We start from the raw sequence: 17,520 nt of genomic DNA on the forward strand, positions 1-17,520 counted from the left end.
CTGAATAATGCTACCTTCCTCCACAGAGGATTTACTGTTACTCCTGACAAGAAATTAGGGTAGGGCAAATGACTTTCATGTTAATCAGTGTTGATTCATAGCAGGACTGAATTTTAAGAGCTGGTCTATTTCTGCTTCTCTCTGATTAGTTGCGTATAGTCGTTTGAGGTGTCTCAGATGAAAGCCTGGGGAGTTAAAGGTTTCCTTCTCCTTAGTGAGTTCTGAACTCAAATTCTGTGCTCCATAGGATTTCCAAAGTCTGGCCCAGCATCTCAGCCTTTCAGCAGCCTCATCAAAAAATCAGAAAATATCTCAAGAGGAAGAGCTACACAGACTGTAGCACTCACTTCTCTGAACTAAACTCCAGGATCATGTCCTCATGAGTCTTTACTACTTTGGTAGCTCTTTGATAAAAATATTCTGCACCTTGGCAAGTATTCTTAATTACTATAATTAATTTAATGCCCCTGATTGTCTAACTGTGTCTGGCATAGAGTAGAAAATCAATACCTCATGTAGAGAGAGAAGGCGAGGTAGAAGGAGAGAGAGTGAATTTTTTTGAAAACTTGTCATGTTTAAGTACTTTACATATATTATCATACTTGTTAGTAAAAGCCCTAAGAAATTACATTTCACAAATGAGAAAACAGGGTATAGAGAAATTAAGCAAATTGTCCAAAGTTGCAAATCTTCAGGTGGTAGATCTGAGGTTATAAACCAGGTTTGTGTGAATCAAAGCACTATGATTTCATTGTCTTTATACTAATCCTCTCTATCTTTGCTCTCTTTTTCCTATCTTCTCTTCCCCTCTTGTCTCTAAGTCTTGTCCTTCCTCCTTCACATGCCTTTCCTTTGTTTTCTTTCTTTTATGAAATCTAAGCAGGGTATGTGATGTAAAGCCATTCTAAGGCTAGATTCTGACTAACGGACATACCACAAGGTTGAAGAAGACACCTTGAGGATACTGGTTGTCTGATGAATTAAGTAAAAGGGGTGCTAAATTTGCTGCACGTCTCCATTCAGCTTATACTTTCTATCCTGCTCTAAGCAAGATCCGCGAGTAGCACGCCCGCTCCTCTCTCTTGTCTACTTACCAGACTCCCAATTTGCTGCAAATCTGTCCATTTCTCACTACCTTAGGGTAAGTATCATTATCATTTGTTTGAAATTATAGCAACTTCCTAAATGTGCCCCTAAATGCCATTTTGCCAGGCCCCAAAACATTCCCCAAACTGAGATCTTTCTAACTGATCTAATTGATCTGCCAATTTGATCTTTCTAAAAATTAAAACTCTCTACGTTATATACCTCCTGAAATCCTTCAATGGCTTTACCGATCCCTCAGGGCAACTCTTAGCAGGGAACTGAAAGCACTTCCTGGCTCAGCCCCTTTTGACTTGGTAACATCTCTGCACAGTTTCAACAGCTCTTTAATATGCTATGTCCTCTTGTTTTTTTTTTTTCATTTTATTTTAACATTCTGTTTCCTCTCCTTGGAATTTAAATGTGTGTACTCTTTCCTGTTTTATCTTGGGTAAATACTTCAACTTTTAGTCTTATCTTAATAATCACCTCCTCCAAGGAGATTTTTCTAATCACCAAAGGCAGGATTGGTTGACTTTTCCACATACTACCTATTCTGACCCAGACCAAGTTCACGCAGAGCATGGGATGGGGCTGCCTGAAGACTGAAAAACACACCAGGCACAGAAGCAGACGTGGGTTTATTGGGATTTACAAACAAGAGAAGTTCTCCGGTGGCAGCCGTCTGGATGTTTGGAGCTCTGCAAGGTATGGGAGGGTGCAAGGAGTGATAAATGATTTTAGAACAAAGACGTTCTATATAATTTGAGGACATCGAATCCCTGGTATAATCATTAAAGGGGCCTACAACCTGATGTTTTGCTAAGGTTGGTGTTTAAGACACTCAATGCTCTTTTACATCCATGGTTTTATTCTCCCCCTCTCTGGGGAGATTGTTTACTTTCTTGACCTTTGTCTTTGGCTAAAGTAGGTTTGTTATGGGCCATTTAGAAGGGTGCCCAGCCCTGGGCTGCCACACTGCCGTAGATCTCTATGCATCTGTACTATCAGCTCACTCTTCATGTAGTTCTATATTTCCTGTTTACTACATATGTCTCTTATTTGCCACTATACCTCAGAATCAGCATGATGTATAGAAGGTCGTAGCTAGGGAAGTCAGGGACACTTCTAGGCCATCTCCCAGCCCTCAACTACCCCACCCTCTCCTTTTCCTATTATATGCAGACATAACCATTCCACAGTCCGGGGAAGACCTTGTGTCTAGTGCAAAGGCCTGACCATACCTTAAACCATGAAACAGGGATCAAGCAGCCCAGCTGCTTATCAGGGTGGAACTCTCAGTGTCAGGACTCCCACCCCTGGAGTGTATAAATACTCAACATCCAAACAGCACAGGGTCTCTCCTTTCCAAAGCAAAATGGCACACATGGAGCTGCCATCCATTGACCCTGATCCAAGCAGTTGGCCTCCCTGAAAGATGGGCCATGATGGAATCTCTTCCCCTGCTCTTTTGGACCCTTTGTACTATACAGGAAATAAAGTGGTCATTTGCTGAAAGTCCCTGTTGTGTCTGAGCCTGTATTCCCATAATGTACCATATAGCAACTCACACTACAATCCTCATTAAACGTTTAATAAAAAATGAATAAAAAATGAGTAATAAGAAAATAAAGGTGCAGCAGAAAAGACACATACTGACCTATCTTACGTGCAAGAAAAACTCATAAACACATTAGCATGCATGAATGTTTAACAAATAATTGGAAAACTTTTGTGCATTGTTTATAATAGTAATAATAAAAATGTATTCATAAATCCTTATATAAACCAATCAAAAACACATAAAATACATTATAAGTGCTGCTCCCAATTTTATCACATCTGGATAGGAATTCATAATGCCTGGAATTTCAGTAATTTTTCATATCACTTTATTGTGCTACTGGGACTTAAGCCTTATTTGATTTTATGTTTTATATTCAGAAATCACAGACTAAGTTCCTACCCAATTGTAAGTACTTGGATAGGTGCTGTGGTAGAATGGAATGATTTTACACCTGTTTTCTAGTTGCCTGTAAACTTTTGGGGAGAAACAATATTAATATACAGGTAAGACAGAATTTTTCTACCAATCAGGAACTGTGATTTTTTTTTTTTAAATATTCAGAGGTCAGACTTTACATATATATTTTAATGCTTCTCTCATTCTATTCATTTTCTTGCATTGGTTTCTTTTTCTCTACTACTTTTAATTTTTGAGGCATTGAAACTAGACTTCAAAAGGGACTAAAAGAACTTTAAGGGGCAATTAATTATTGTTTACCTGAATGTTTCCTTCCAAATCATTACCAAGAGGTCACATTTTCCAGACTTGAACACCTACAGTAAAAGGTAACCCAGTGCTTCTCAAGGTTTGCCTACTTTGTGCTATCTCCTTGAAGTTTCGATTCACAATGTCAAGAGTAAGTGTAATCCCTTTTCCCCTAATGACCAGTAAATATATGAAGATTAATGTTTTGTTACTTCTGAATTTTTTTTTTTTTACTGCTTTTTAAATATCTCTAATGTAGACAAAGAGTAACTAGCTTTTGGGTTGGCTTTTTGGAATCATGCACAAAAGTGTGTATCTCCATGATAAAATTTTCTCCAATTACTATATGTGTGTGTGTGCGTATGTATATATGTACATGAGATATATATGCTTATCTAATACAGGGAATAAGTTTTTGCAATAGGTACATCTATTAACCTCATAGTACAGATGAATAATCTGAGTTATCAAGAGGTGAAGTGACTTGCTTAAGGTCTCACAGTTTGTAAGTGATAGAAATGAGATTTGAGCCTAATCCAGAGACGATGTAGTGCTACTATGGTATGTCATGTTATGAATATTTGTGCAATGACAATTGAAAGACAATAACAAGTGTACAGACTGCTATTTTCTCTGTGTGATGGTCACAGTATATTGGAGATTAGTGCCTCTATCACCACAAGCAAGAATGAACATTATTGAGTTTCTTCTTGCAAGTTCTACTAAACAACACATTAGTATCATATATTGTTTTAAAAATTCTTATTCAATTAAAATTCTCTTGCATTATTTTTGTATATTTTTAAAATATTACTATTTGAGTAATGTATTTTAAATTTAAATGTAAAAATACATATGCATATTTTAAAATATATCCATATTTTAAAACAAAAAATCTATCTAAACATGAATCTATTTAAATAAATACACTATAAAATGAGGTAAGACAAGATTTATAATGCACCTCTGGCAAAGGCATTTTGGAAATAATTACTTTTTAAATCCATTAATTTGTTAACTTAGCCTGGGGAGACAAACCAAAACATCTTCCTACTTATGTTACAAAGTGCTATTTGTTTTGAAGTTTGAAAGAAGTGAGAGGCAGTTAGGAAAATTTAACCACATTATCTCACATTGAAAATTGGTATTTTTTTTCCATTATTATGGTTCAAAATAAATATTGTTTCTCCCCCTTAAGATACAGTGGAAGAAGTTCAGAAGCTCAACTGAAGATAATTTTGTATCTTGGCAGGGACAGAGTGACACCATGTGGAATAAAACAGAGCTACCTCAAAAGGCTGACATGCTCTTCTAAAAGAGCATGAACTGAAAACAACAGCAAACAAAAACCTGACTTATCAAGTAAGTTACTTAATTTTCCTAAATTCACTCTAGAGTTCCATATTGAAAAAGTAGGCATGGACACATCTGCTCATAACAAAGAGAAAAAGCTCATGAAGAGGGCATGTGCTGTTGGAGTGAATATGCAACATTTTAGAAGAGATGTTTTATACTATAAATAAAAACAATGACAAGACATTATGATTTGCAAACAGCTGAGCAAAATCACAAAGCTAGTGGATGTAGACCATGATACTTTTTGTTATACTAGGAGCAATTGAAGGGACAAGAGATGTCCAGTTTAGAACAATGCAAAGTATTATTAGGAATATTCAAATTTTTAAAGATTTTCAGAACTTTAATAAAGAAAGGGATTCAATTTATTATGTGATGGATAGTACTTATGGGGCAATACATTTTAGCAAAATAAAAAAAATAAATTTTACAAATGAGAAAGACCGGAAAATTCAAATTGTCTGCCTCATCCAACAGCAACTCTAATTACTTGGTAGTAGCTGCCTTGAGAATTGTGTCTAAGGATTCTGAGGTCATGTTCAAGGTCAGTGGGTAGTTGTATGACTGAATGGCGATGTCTTCCATGAGCACAAAGGTGAAGGAATTATGGCATACATGCTAAGTATTGCCCTTTCTAGTTTAGAAATGGCTTGACAGAAATGTGCTGCAGTTGAAAAACTACAGGCACTAGACCAAGATGGACCTGGCTTCAGTCTGGGTCTGCCATGTAGAGGCTTGACCATCTTACTTAAATTTCTTGAGCCTTATTTTTTTCATTTCTAAGCACAGTACAACAGCAATTACTCTATATGGTTGTGAATGGTTAATGCATGAAATAATATGTATAAAGCACCCAAAAAAGAAGTGCTTATACAGGATAACACACTATATGCTAATACATGGTAACTATCATTATTCTATTTTTTTTTTTTTTTCTAGTTGGGATCATGCCTTTAAGATATGGCTTCTAAAAAGAAATTTCTACGTTTCCTTCTAATTGAAATGATCTTATATGCTCATGTTTATTTGGAACAGGTAGGAGGTAGAGTTATTTAAGAAATAAATGTTTAAGAAATAAAGAGGCCTGAGAGGGAGATAAAGAACAAGGCCCTTATGATGTTAGGGAAGCCAGCAGTGGGAAAAGTTTTCAAGAGAATAATCATTATTGTAAAAAATTGGGAAGGAAAGTGAAGGAAAATGAAACTAAAACTATCCAGATTTGATAATCTCAGAGAAGGAAATTTTAATAGTGACATATTATAGAAGATAGAATTTAAATCATTGAGTAAATAATGAATAAAGAGAACACAACATGACAAAATATTATCATTAGATAATTTTTTTCTAGGTTTTCTACCAGAGCATTTTCTGGTTTTCTGTTGCACAGGCACTAAATAAAAGATATTTAGAGAATAAAATATAGGATACGATTGATTTCAGTTAAATCACAAGACTCAGATCCATACTATTCTTCCAATTTTTGGAGAAATAGAAAATACATACCACATATTTATAGGATTTATTGGAAGAAAAGAACATTGCTATCTTTTCCACTCTGAATCTGGATAACACATTTTCTTTAGAAGAACAAAAAGGGAAAAGGAGGAGGAGGAGGAAGTACAACTGTAGATGTGCAAGAGTTTTAATCATTTAATCATTTTTCTCCTAATTGTTACTGGAAGTATCTGTGTAAAATGGGTTCAGTGCAGATTGCTGGAACTTTTTCTGCTTTCATAGAGCTGTGTAATTCTGGCCCAATGTGTTTGGGAACCTAATGCCAGGCATCAATGACATGTACTTGGAGACAAATAAATCAGAGAAGAGTTAGAGGGCAGATAACTTACCATATGGGCAAAACATATTCTAGAAATTAAGTCTGATAATACAGCATTGACCTCAAGAAGTAAAGATGACAAGAGTGCATTGACATAAGCTCCCCTATCCCATGGCTTTGCTTTACTCTCCTAATTTGTTTATGCTTTGTGGGTATGTGTGTGTGAGTGGTAGCATATATATAACACAGAATTTCCCCATTTCACCATTTTAAGTTTATATTCCAGTGGTGTTAATTACATTCACAATGTTGTGCTATCATCACCACCATCCATTACCAAGAGCTTTTCATGACCCCAAACAGAAATTATATATTTATTAAGCAAAAAATTATCATAAAATTTTCTAAGGCTGCTATGACAAATACCACACAGTGGGTTGGTTTACTCAACAGGAATTTATTGTCTAGTAGTTTTTGTGGCTAGAAGTCCAAATTCAAGGTGCTGTTAAGGCTATGCTTTCTCCAAAGTCTGTCTGATGGCAGTCCTCTACCACAGGGTGATGCCACTCTCTGGCTTCTTCTTATGAGGACTCCAGTCATGTGGATGAAGCCCCTCCCTAATTCAATTATGCCTCATCTAAATAGGATCTTTGAAAATCCTATCCTTTGAGTCCACACCTTAACTAATTACATCCTTGAAGTCCTATTTACAAATGGGTTCACACCCACAGGCACGTAGATCAAGAGTTGAACATGTCTTTTGCAGGGAACATGATTCAATCTGCAGCAATCTGCTCCCAGGACTCCCAAAATACATGCTCCTCCTATATGCAAATTACATTCACTCCATCCCAATACCCCCAAAGTCTTCAATTATTCCAGTAAGAACTCTTAAGTCCAAAGTCTAATCAAAATCAATTATCGATGTGGTCCATCCCAGGACAGAATTCCTGTGGACCTGTGAAACCAAGAAAACTGCTTCTGAAATACAATAGTAGGAGAGGCATAGGACAGGCATCCCCATTCCAGAAGGGACAAATTGGGAGGACAAAAGGGGCCATGGTTCCCAAGCAAGCCCAAACCTAGCAGCACAAACTCCATTAGATTCCAAGGTCTGAGAGCCATCCATGGACTGATCCTTTGTCCTCTGGGCCTGCTGGAGTGGCAGCCCCAGCTTTTCAAGCAAGGCCCACACCTTTTCAGAGCACCAGGACAGAAGTCCCACCCCCTTCAAGCATGGAGGCAGAAGACCTGCCCTTTTCAAACACAGGGGTGAGCCCACCCTTTCCAAATGCCAGGGCAGAAGACCTGCTCTGTCCAAAGCCCAGGGTGGTGGTCCCTCTCTCTCGGCCCAAGAAGATGTCTTCTTCCTGGACCTCTGCTTCCATGTCTGCTCTTGAAGTCATTTTCCCTTCATTTCATCCTATCTCTGTCCCTTTCGTTCTAGGTTGACAGTACTTTTGCTCATAAAAAAACCTCAAAAATCTTATCAGTTTTCTGTGGAATGCAAGAAGGTCCATGATATCAGACAGAGGATCTTCCACTAATCCTTCCTGGATAAATGCATTTCCAATTCTGACTTTCTCTGAGATGATTGACTGGATCCATGAATCATATGCCTAATCTCTATAGCCAACAATTGTTCCACCAGCCTTTGCATGGGGCACCATTCTTCGAGGGCTCACCTGCCTCCCAGGAGCTCAGGGAGGGCCCTAACAGAGACACATCTGGCCCTACTCTCAGAGCATATTATCAGGTTAGGCTGAGAATTTTCCAAACTGTCAATTGTTGTTTCTTCTGAGTTTAACAGTTTGGTTATCAGTTTATCCCTTTCCTCTTGCATTTTACTAAAAACAGAAAGAAAAAAAACCAGGATGCACCTTCCACACTTTGACTGTAAATCTCCTTAGCTAAATACCCAAGTTCATTCCTGACAATTTCTGCTTTCCACCTGACTCAGAACAAAATTTCAAGGATCATCTCTCATCCAGTTTCCAACAACCCACGCATTGTATCCTTTTAAGATCTCACTAGAAGTACTTTTAATGTCCACATTTCTACCAACATTCTGCTCGTGATGATATATGTACTCTCTAAGATAAGAGAAACTTTCTTTATAGCTCTCGTCACAGCAATCTAGACCTTTTTCTATCAAGTACCTCAAAATTCTTCCAGCCTCTCCCCTTACCAATTCAAAAGGCTCTTCTACATTTTTAGGTATTTTTCATATCAGCACCCCACTTTCTTGTACTGAAATTTGTATTAATCAGGGTTCTCCAGAGAAAGAGAAATAATAAAGCAGGTTTCAAGTCTGGAAAGTTTGATAAAAGGAATTCTGGAGTCTGGCCAGTCCACAGTCCCCAGGGGAGTTGGCTGATTGAAACTTAGGCAGAAATTCTACATCTTCTTTCTGACATCTGAAGTCCTTGGTTCTGGCTTTTAAGACTTTCAACTGTTGGATGAGCAAACTCTCCTCCTTGCTGAGGGTAATCTGCTTTGTTGATTGTAGATGCAATCAGCCAATTATAGGTGCAAATCCATTGGTGAAATACCCTCATAGTAACAATCAGGCCAGTGCTTGCTTGGCCAAACAACTAGGCATCATAACCTAGCCAAGGTGACACATGAAATTAACCATTGCACCTTCCTTCCCTCAGCCCCTGGTGACCTCTAATCTAATTTTTGCCTCTATGAATTTGTTTATTCTAGATATTTAATATAAGAAACATACTGTTTGCCCTTTTGTGTCTTGCTTATTTCACTCAATATGATGTCTTCAAGGTTCATGCATGTTGTAGCACATATCAGAATGTCATTTCTTTTTATGGCTGAATAATTTATTGTATGTGCATACCACATTTTGTTTATCCATTCTTCCCTTGATGAATGCTTGGGTTGTTTCCATATATTCACTAGTGTGAATAATGCTGTAATGAATATTGGTGTACAAATACCCATTAGAGTTCCTGTTTTCAATTCTTTTGGGTATATACCTAGAAGTGGAATTGCCAGGTCATATGGTAATTCTATTTTTAACTTTTTTGAGAACACACCAAATGTTTTCCTCAATGGCTGCACCATTTTACATTCCTACTGACAATGCCTGAGGTTTCCAATTTTTTAGTATCTTTGCCAACACATTATTTTCCTTTTTTTTTTTTTTTTTTAAATAATTGCCATCCTAGTGACTGAGAAGTGGCATCTCATTTTGGCTTTGATTTGCATTTCCCTGATGACTGAGTTGAGCAGCTTTACATGTGCTTATTTTATTAAAAAATATTTATTTAACATAGTGGAAAGAGAGAAATGGAGAATATTTTTAGAAGGATAATATAGATTAGGTAAATAATTTAATATCTTTGAGATTTCCTTTCATCTTCATAAGAAACTTTAGGTATTCCCTTGATAAAATTTTAGTTCACTTTGCATAACGGTGACAACATTTTAAAACAGAAAGACCCAGTGTCTAAAATATTAAGGTGGTTGAAAAGCAAATTTTTGTTTTCTTCCCTCAAGTATTATTAATAATAATAGCTCATTTTACTGAATGCCATGTGCCAGACACTACTCAGCATCTCACATACATTTTATTTACATAATTAAATATTCACTTAGTCTTTATAAAATCATTCAGAGACAGATAACAGATAAAGGTATTGAAGTTCTGTAGGATAGAATAACTGTCCCATATTCTAATAATTATTAAGTGTAGAGCTGAGATTCAAATCCACTTCTATTTGATTATAAAATATAGCTATTGACCACTCTGGTACACTGTATGTATTATATCTTATCATTCATTAGTAAATAGAAGGTTGTTTATATAATACAACCTTCAAATTCAGTCACAGAACGATGGCCATTTATAGGGAGAAGGACCTTAGCCATGCACCGTGTAGTCTAACTCCTTCATTGCAGCTGTATGTATGTAAACTCCTGAAATCTCTTGTAAAACTACTTTTATATAGTCTATGCCATCACTATATAATGGATATAAAAATTTAAGTCAATCCATTTTAAGAATTTAAAATGTAAATTTAACCACATTCTGGTCCCAGTTGATAAGGAAAACAAATACAGTTTCTAACTCAGTGTGCTTTAGTCAGTATTGGGTGATGCTAATCAGGGTCAAAGTGGATGTCTAGAGTTCCAGGGGGGTGATCACATAGTAGAAAATATGAGGCACTGATGGGCAATTGGAGGGCTGGAGGAAAGGAAAATCTAGAGCATTCCTTATTCTTTCACTCTTAATTAGTGGGAGTTTTCTGGCAACATTTACAACTTCTCTCCTGGTCAAGATCTCTGAAAACTCACCGTGTGATTCTGGCTTTGCCTCCCACCAAGTGACCTGTTATGGTTTTCCCTCCCACTAGATGGCAGTGGCTTCCGGTCTCTGGTAATGCTATTTACTTCCTGTGTTTCTCCATCCCTCGTTTCTGGATTTGCTTTACCATGAAACTTTGACTTTTCACTTATCTGCCACCTACGTAAGAAGCTCCCAGAATTAAATGATCTCATTTGAAATATCTAGAGTGGTTTCTGTGTCCTTTAATGGACCTTAACTGATACTGTATAGCACTTCCCCAAGCATTGTTTATATAATGCAGTAACTGAAAGGGCAATTACTGAAGAGGCATTGAAGTGTGCTACACTTGGGATATCGCACTAATAATCTGAAATTACCAAATTTCTTCTTAGACTAGTACTGATCCATGGGGTGGAGGTGGGGTGGCCTGAGCTGTGGAAAGAGGATGAATTCATCCAAATGTTAGTTAGCTATGATGGAGGACTATTCTTCTATTTTAGTCTTTTATTCTTGAGAATAGGAAAGAAAAAAATGGCTCCAGCATAACTCTGAGCATTCCTTTGGTCCTATATTCCTGTACAAATATAATGAGACACCTATTTGGCCAGCACGCCACTTTGGCATCTGCCCTCATGCTTGATAGAGATGGATGTGGATAAAATTAGCTGTTATAAATGTGGGTAATATAAAAACTTGTTGTATGATTAGACTAAGTATCCAATGAATCTATAAACGTGAGACTAATTTAGATACAGTACTCAAAAGTGGAACTTGCGTATTTACTTATGCACTATGGTGCTGGAACTCAAATCTGTCAAGTGGTTATGTCAAGAGGCTGGTGAAATCCACATCAGTTTAGTTTGCCAGGTTTGCTGTAATGAAGTACCACAGAGTGGTTGACAGCAACAGGAATTTATGGTCTCACCTAGAAGTCCAAAATCAAGGTGTTGGCAGGATTGTGCTTTCTTATAAGTCTGTGGAGTTCTGGTGGTGGCTCATGGGAAATCTGTGGCTCAATCTCAGCCTCTGTCACATGGCCACCTCTCTCCATTGGCCTCCTCCTCCCTGTTTCCAAATTTCCTTTGCTTATGAGGACTTGAGTCATATTGGCTTAAGGCCCACCCTGATTCATTTTGGTCTCACCTTAACTAGTAACCTCTTTAAAGATCCTATTTACAAATGGGTTCACATCCACAGGAAGTAGGTGATGGGGGAGACAAACACAGAAAAATGATGGAGAAGAATTTAGTAAGTGTTACTTGCATATAAGAGGGGCATAGGGAATCTTTTTGCTAACTAAACTCATGGAATTTATCCTTACAATAGGTGGTTCTCTATAAAGAAATTTAATAGTTCTGAACACCAATATGAAATGGGATATATTGACAAGGTAGAATTTCAGGGTCACTGGAACTTTCCATTATTGACTTGGTGACCTAAAAATTTCAGTGAAGGAATATCAACAGCATGAAACCTGAGAAAAGATAATCCTGAACTTAAGTTCAGCCCAAAGAAATCATATAAATCAGAGAGGAATAGATGAACTATATAACTGTTTTCAATTTCTGTTTATTCACAAAAGTACATTTGGATTACATAAACAAATTAATTATCCATTCTTGAATTTGAGTATTTTGATTTTTTTAAACACTTTAATCTCAAATAGTGGTTAATAAAGGAAGTCTGGGTTATACAATATTTTTAAGGGGGAAATTGCTTATTTCTGTTGAAACTCTTCTTTAAGTAAGTGCCTGGATTCTTTCTTTCCAGGCCATCTCCTGTTGCCAGGAAAATAATACCCAGATTTATGTTTTTCTGACTGAATGGTCTCTTTCTGCAATGACAGTGAGCAATTTTATTTTTTTAAATAAGGCAGTAAGTTCAAGGAAAATTGAACAGTGATTTACAGCATTTGGGTACACATTTACTCAAATTGCAAGAGCGGGAATTTGCCAGTTGTAGTCAAGTAAGGCAGAAGTTTTTTTGGTGGTGGTTGTGGCATAGATAGCTGTTGAAATTTCTAGTTTGTCTGCAATTGCAGAGAACTTCAAGGTGAAAATTTTGCTCTTCAACCCATTGTTTAGACACAGGAAAACAAATTTATTTTACTTTAAGGAATATCCCACTAATATAAAACTTTACAATTGAAGACTATTGCTATATGGCCTTCTTTAACTAATAAATGAACTTCAAAAAATCCAGGAGTTAGGCTTAAATGGGTACATAACCTGAAGCTTGAGAATCTTAGCCATCCCTTCTTAAGTCTGAATAAATTGAGTGATATTTGTGGATTTGACACTCATTTAGTAACAAAACACTTTAGTTTCAAATAGTTTAAAACCTAAAGTTTTAGACAACAGTGTCTGGATTTCTCTTCACAAAGAAATTTCTAACATTTGAATTCAGTCTAATGAAGACTTTGATTCCAAAGTGTAAGTATGGATTCATACCATACCATTACTTACATTGTTTTAAAACAGTGACTAGCCGTTTACAAGATATTATCCATAACAATTTTAACAAATCAGAAAAGATTTTGATTTTAATTTTGAATTCATCAATAAAGGCCAATACAGAATACTCTTTCACGAATAGCAAATATTTCATTTTCCTAAAGCAGGATAAATGCTGTGGGAAATGTTAAGTAATTCTTTCTTTGATGATTATCAAATATAAGCATTTCACTTCAGGACAGAAGATACTTTCCATTGGCTTTTCAATTACATTTTTCTCTATTTGAAGCAAGAAGAATGAATTGTGTTTTCTCATTCAATATCAAGTCTTAAACTAACATATCTACTGTTATTTACCAAATAGCAAGAACAAATTTTGAATTTAAAATCCTATCCATTTGAATCCTGTTACAATTAAGACATTAGGGAGTTTTGCAGATTAATACTAATGCCTGAGGTTCTGATAGGAGTTTCGGTTGTACAAGCGTGTGTATTTGTCAAAACTATTTCATTGTGTGTAAATTTTATCTCAAAATAAAACAACGTGAACAACAAAGAACAACTGTAAACAATTAGGGGGATATCTACTAATAACTAAAAATAACTTTCTATTAAGTATGCATAACAAAATGGATTGACTGATGGATGGAAAGATGTCATGATCAAGTATAGTTAAATGTTAATGGTAGAATCTGGGGAGTGGTATTGAATGTTCACTATAAAATAGTTGAACAAATATTTTACATTAAAGACTTTTCATAATGTTTTTGAACTATAATTAAAAGCAGAATTGCATACCTATATCTACCTAAAGAAAGAAGTCTATTTTGTTTTTAGAGATGTCTTGTATGTAGTTAAAGATATCACATGGTTCAGTCCTTCTGAGACCCATGATTTGCACAAATAATTATGAAATAAATATTTTCTGTAGGGAAGATAATAAACAAATGAGAACTTTTACATTTTGTTCTATATGTATAGCTCTTACTGGGTGGATTAAAACTGTGTTAGTGTTTTGATTTCTTGCCCTTCCTCTGACCCCAATTTTCAGAGGTTCAGAAATTGGCTGCAAAATTGACTTTGGTGCTAAAACTTGGCATCAAGACTTAAAACCCAAGACCAAGTCATCATTTTCAGTTTATTTTCAAGCTTATTGGCAAGAAGTCTCAACATTCATTTATTTGCCTGAGACAATAACGTCAGGGGATGTCAGCACACAAGATCCCTCAGGAAATGTATCAGGAATATCTGAAAAAGTGCAATAAGATGACGATGGCCTCAGGAATCCAAAAATGTTAAAGCAGGATTTCAGAAATACATGCAAGGCAAGGAAAGTTTAATTAGTGGGTGTGAGGTATTAGTCTCCTTCATTCTTACAAAATTCTCATTGGATATATGAATTTTCTGGCTATGGACTCCATATGTCAATTACTTGATTTGACATTTTATTATTTTTCCTGTGTGAATATTTTTAAATAAAGTAGAAGGGTTGTTTTGTGGATCATCAGTAGATTCAGATGGAGAAGTTAGTGAAATTATTTATGATTCATTCATTTCTTTTTTCTTTTCCTTTTTATTAATTTTCCATTTTTCCTCATTTACTTTTTTTTTTTTTTTCTATTTTTATCCATTGGCACTAACACTACTGTTTATTTTGGGGAAGCGTAACTTTCATTTTAATATGTTTCTTGTCTGAAGTTCACTTATTCTCTAGTTTCACTTCATTTCTCTAGTTTCACTTCATTATTTTCATGTTCATTCTATTAAAATTTTTATTTTGTAACATTAATCTTGTATACTACATCTCAAGATACATCTCAAGAACTCTGGAAAATTTTGGAGGCTAGAATGCTTTTATTCCTGGTAACAGAAATTTACCAAGGACCCTGTGCTTGTTTTGAGTTGCATGGGAACAAAATATTAACCCAGAAACAGCAGTTCTTCCCTAAAAATTTACTACACAAGAATAGATCAAAGTAAAGACAAAGACTAGAGAGACAATAACAGAAAAGGTCTGAGTATGATAAACCTGTTCATTCAATAAACATAAGTTTAGTGTCTTCTGAGTAGCCAGCACTGCATTAAGTGCTTTGCATGCAAATATAGAAATAAATAAGATGTTGTTTCTATCTTTGTAGAGCCAAACACATGCTGTGAAATTGAATAGGTAAGTCTGGAGCTCAGGACTCATACCTGGGCTGACATACAAATTTGGAAGTAATCAGCAAGCAGATAATAGTTGAATCTGTAAGTCTGTTAAGTAAAAATTTGAAGAAAGATGAGAAGCAGAACCTGAGGATGAGCACAAGCCACAGACGGAGTAAAGTAGGATTGAAGAGGAAGGTAGGAGGGCATTTCTTTACTTTCTGACTCTACAAGATGCTCAGCCCAGTCTTGAACAGTTCCTCTTCCAATTGTAAAATCAGTCATTTCTTCAAGGATCTTAGTTCTCTTCACTGGAGAATGATGTTAAACACCAAAATCTGGGCAGCAGGTCTGCTTGTTGCTAGTGGGGTGCCATTACTCACAGTGACAGAACATGGAAATAGATCTTTGTTTACTAAGCCATGTATATTCACATAAATTTAAATATTGCCATGTATAGATATTTGATCTACATTAAAGTGAATATGAGTTCATACTGATGTCTCCAACTCAAAGTCATTACCATATGTATCATCTTGGCCTTCCCTCCTTGCTTATCTGAAACCCCCCATTTCCAACAGTGAGAAACCTGGCTGGTCTCATCTGCCATGAATTTGCATAATTATTCAGTTCCAGTGTCTATGTACATCACTATCAGAATCATTAGCCTAAGGGAAACCATTTTATCAACCAGAGTATAGTGCTTATGTACAGTTCCCTTTGCCCTTGGTTTTACAGATGTCATTCATTTTCAAAGATATTTAGGTTAACAACTTTTCCCCATTCCATTCGATGCAGTTGTTTCATACGGTTAGATTGTTTTTAATATAGTTAGATTGTTTTTGGTATTCTGTATTCCATCCTGGGATCTTCTTAGCTCCTAAATCCTTTTTCTTAATTTGCATACATTGATGTTTACTATCTGTGTCAAAGAGTTTTGACAAACGTGTGATGTTATTTATCCGCAATTACAGAATCATACAAATTAATTTTGCCCCCTACCCCTGGATAAAAATCTCTTGTGCTTTACCTATTTAATCCTCCACCTTGAACTTAAATCATTTTAATTAAATTTTCTCCTCAAGAAGGAAGGTAAAAGATCACCCTGTATTGTGGCATACATTTTCTTTATCATTTGACTTAGGTTTTCTTTTCCAGACACATCTTCAGAGTTACATTCAGTCAACCAGTCACAGTGTATTCCATGCAAATCAAACTATTTCTATTGCTTAGAATAAGTCATCTTGCTTATTAGTCTACCCCTAAATACTTCTTCCTTTGCCTGGAATATCCTCTCAGCCATGACTGCCTGGAAAATTTATCCACAGTCTTCAAAAATCACCTCAAATGTTATCACCATCAGGAATGACCTAGCTGATCACATCAAATAGGCTCAGTAAACTGCCCTATGTATTTCATTTCATTTTTGTCATTCTACTTATCTCTCTAACTTGTTGAATTTCTGGAAATTTGACCCCCTCACTAGAATTGAAGCACCTCAAAGAAGGATTATATGTTAGTCATCCAATTATTCCCAGAGCCTTTCCCACTATTTGACACCTAGTCAGAAAATCAATAAATATTAGTTGAATAGACAAAAGAATGAATAAATGAATGAATGGATGAGTGACTAACTGAAGCATATATATTTATTTCTGATTTTACCTTTAGAAAGTTGTGCTTTTTGAAGTTGAAGCAGGTGTCTAAGGCTAAAAATGATAAATCTTATTTTCCAAGGGGGTTAAAAAAAACCAGGAGTCTATACACCTGAGGATGAGGTCTAATTGGGCAGGCTTGGGACACAAACTTGATATTAACTATGTTTTCTTTTGGATGCCACAGTTTCCTTATGGCATTGACCTTCACAATTAAAAAAAAAAAAAAACAAAAACCACTACATATACTCACATGCCTGTCCAATTTGACATACATTCTTATGAATGTATAATTCTACATATACAACACCAAGGCTGATTTCTTGGCATTCAAATGGCAAGTTTTGGTAGTATAGCTGTGCTGTTACAAACCTCTCCTCACAGTGATCCATTTTGTACTCAAGTTCAAACTTCATATACACTAATTTGGGCTTGTATTAGGTGCAAATGTCCCATTGAAACACCTTATTCAATAA

The 17,520-nt window shown here is 35.9% G+C and overlaps 1 long non-coding RNA gene across 4 annotated transcripts in view; it reads left to right on the plus strand.

The window, feature by feature from the left end:
- Positions 1 to 14,202, plus strand: part of LOC119533826 — a 107,923-nt gene extending 93,721 nt beyond the window's left edge. For all 4 annotated transcript variants that reach the window (XR_005216885.1, XR_005216884.1, XR_005216887.1 and 1 more), the window contains exons 3-5: positions 4,608 to 4,717; positions 5,651 to 5,746; positions 10,741 to 14,202. This is a non-coding gene — a long non-coding RNA (uncharacterized LOC119533826). The remainder of the gene's footprint in view (positions 1 to 4,607; positions 4,718 to 5,650; positions 5,747 to 10,740) is intronic.
- Positions 14,203 to 17,520: the final 3,318 nt, after the last annotated feature.

This window comes from Choloepus didactylus, chromosome 5, assembly GCF_015220235.1.
Source record: "Choloepus didactylus isolate mChoDid1 chromosome 5, mChoDid1.pri, whole genome shotgun sequence".
NCBI lineage: Eukaryota > Metazoa > Chordata > Mammalia > Pilosa > Megalonychidae > Choloepus > Choloepus didactylus.